Genomic DNA, 2,900 nt, shown 5'->3' on the forward strand with positions numbered 1-2,900 from the left:
GACGAGACTCTGGACGATCAGCTGTGAAGTGACGATACTCTGGGCGACTAGCTGTGAAGTGACGAAACTATGGACGATCAGCTGTGACTTGACTTGACTCAGGAAGATCAGCGGTGACTTGACTCAAGAAGATCAGCAGTGACTTGACTCAGGAAGATCAGCGGTGACTTGACTTGACATGACGAGACTCTGGAAAGGTGACCATGACAGGATGAGACTCTGGGCTGGCAGCCATCTTATGAAAAGTCCCTGTGTTGGCTGCCATTTTTTGACAAGTCTTTGGGATGGTAGCCATTTTGTGAACAGCCTCTGGGTTGGCACCCATTTTGTGAAGAGGTTCTGCCTCTCCCACAGTGAATGGAGAACCACATAACAAAAGAGCATAGTCCATTAAGTCTCTCAAACTACAATTAAATTCCCCTCCAGGTAACCATGATCTTGTTGGCTGATTGAGTCCATAACGGAAAATGTCTTTTAACATGATTTCATAAAATTGCAGGCTTTATTGAAAGAGCGTAGTCAAAACAGGCAGGGTCAAAACACCAGCAAACAGAAACATCAAAGGTTCAGGCAAAAGAGTAATCCACAGAACAGTCAATGGTCAGGGCAGGCAGCAAACAATCAGGAAACCAGGTAAACAGTCCAAGATACAAAAACACGAAGGCAAGGCAAAACAAGGAAACACTGGTAGGAACACGGAAACTAGAAAACATACAGGCTAACATTCAATCACCAGGAAGTCAGAGAGTGTGTGTGCTACTTTTAAAGTCCTTCTAATGTGAGACAGCTGTGAACTGATGATGAGATCTGATAAGAGATAGGTGATTGCAATTGATGATGTATCTAGGCAGAGGATTATGGGAAATGAAGGTGAGGGGTGAGGGGTGAGTGGTAAAGGGTGCAGGATGGGGTGCCATCTAGCGGAGCTTGTGGGCACTCCAGTTAGAGATCGTGACACCTATCAAGGACTGTATAGTTCTAAATATGTGCAGCATTGAGAGGCTGTTGAGACTTCAGACTATTGTGTTGTATTAAAATAAATCTGTTTCTGGTAATTAATTTGGATTTTGTTGTTGTTTACTGTAAAGTCTGTTATATTGTAAATATTGTTAGTAGCAGATGAGAATCTGTAAAGACTAATCAGCAGCCATTTTTTACACTTATATCCTGGTTTTGATATGTTTGATTTATATAACTTTTTGAAATAGGTAAGTTTGTAACATATAGCCAAATTATTATTGCTTTTTTGCTTCTCACATTACTAAAGAAAATAACTGCATTCTTGACACTGTTAAAATATTCCACTTGTATCCTTTAGGGGGAGCAAGTGGTGAGGAAGTTGACAGAGTCATAAGTTTGATATGTTACAGAGAGCTGCCTTTATATATTCAGTTAAAAAACACTCAGAGTACAGCTGTGGGGGAAATGCATTCATGGATTATAACTTTGAATAATACAGAATGAAATTCAATATTAAGAGAAGATTCTAAACAGTTTATAGTCTGTTTTGGACACATAAACTCCCCGGTGTCAGGTGACACAAGAAAGTGAAACTATTATAGCAGGATCCATTTTGTCATATGAGGAAATAAACGACATTAAGAGAGAAAAACACAGTAAGTATCACTATTTTACAATCATCTTTGATAACTAAAATAAATCAAGTCTGGTTTAAAGTGAAGTAAACAATAAGCAGTATCAGATATTTTGAAAGTTGTTTAAATTACATTAGAAGATAAAACACAGAGTCTGTAAATCGTCAGATTCCGCCTTTCATTTAACACAGTGCTTGTCTGAATTTGAAATGCTGTTATGCTGTAATTTGATTCTATGTAAATAATAACCCTAACCTCATGATGAAAGGAAGGATGAAACTGCTTTTACAGTTTTTCTGAATTGCTAAAACTTTCTTGAAACCATCACTCATTTTGATGGTTATCTGGGATAAGCGATTAGTCAACAGAAGAGAAGGATGGCAACGCGTGAGTGTTTTGCATAATACTTGTTATAGATCTATTGTTTAAATTATTACTTGCTGCTAGGAAGGAATATTTCGTTTTCTCTCTTTATTTATTCCTTCCCTTTTCTAACTTGTACTTATTTAAACAAGGCCTAAAACTTGGTATTTCAAGCACTTCCTGTGTCTGTTTGCCTCTTTAAGAAGAATCGGCAAAATGACTAAATGTAAATGATGTGTGTAGGTCATTACTGTGAGGCAAAGGTGGATTTGAGAAAATTAATTGCTGAGATGATTCATAACTCCCTCTGTGGATTCACATCTTTATCTGCTTTTAGATGAAACCATGGCCTTCAAAATGAATTTCTCTGAAGAACATGAAACAAAGATAAAGACAGTCAAGAGGTGAGGAAACTTGATATGTTTCACATTTTTTATGTTCAGAAACAATAAATGCATACTACATTCGCATTTTAATTTTTAGTCTGATTCAGGGAGGTGAATCAGATTTACCTGAACACAGCAATGTTTCTGTGAGGAAAAAACAACCAATGGATCTTTCAGATCGCTACAGAGAGGAAAACTCTTCTGTTGAGTCCAGGTGAGATATTATGATTGTCAGATATACTGTAGCTGTGGTGCGTTATGAACATTGCATGGAAAACACTTGAGTAATTTAACTTGATTACTGTAATTAAGTATTATTTTGTACAATTTAAAAAGATTACTTGTACTTTTACTTGATTACAATTCTGAAGAAATAGAGTTATTTTTACTCCTCACAATTTTGTTTGTAAATTTAAAAGCTATTTTTGCATTTTTATTTTATCTTATGCACATTACAGTTACAACTATAAACACAATCTCAAAACTACACACCAACTTGTGCAAACTTCAAACTTCCAGGTCAAAGTCAAACATTTTAATCAAAAACATATTCTCT

General features: G+C 36.3%; 1 long non-coding RNA gene across 1 annotated transcript; it reads left to right on the plus strand.

The window, feature by feature from the left end:
• Positions 1-1,489: 1,489 nt before the first annotated feature.
• LOC107717706 (uncharacterized) lies at positions 1,490-2,538 on the plus strand. Its single transcript, XR_001637335.1, has 3 exons — positions 1,490-1,616; positions 2,296-2,362; positions 2,452-2,538. It is a non-coding gene; the product is annotated as an uncharacterized LOC107717706 (long non-coding RNA).
• Positions 2,539-2,900: the final 362 nt, after the last annotated feature.

Source organism: Sinocyclocheilus rhinocerous, unplaced genomic scaffold, assembly GCF_001515625.1.
Source record: "Sinocyclocheilus rhinocerous isolate Xijiao unplaced genomic scaffold, SAMN03320098_v1.1 scaffold19656, whole genome shotgun sequence".
Classification (NCBI taxonomy): Eukaryota; Metazoa; Chordata; class Actinopteri; order Cypriniformes; family Cyprinidae; genus Sinocyclocheilus; species Sinocyclocheilus rhinocerous.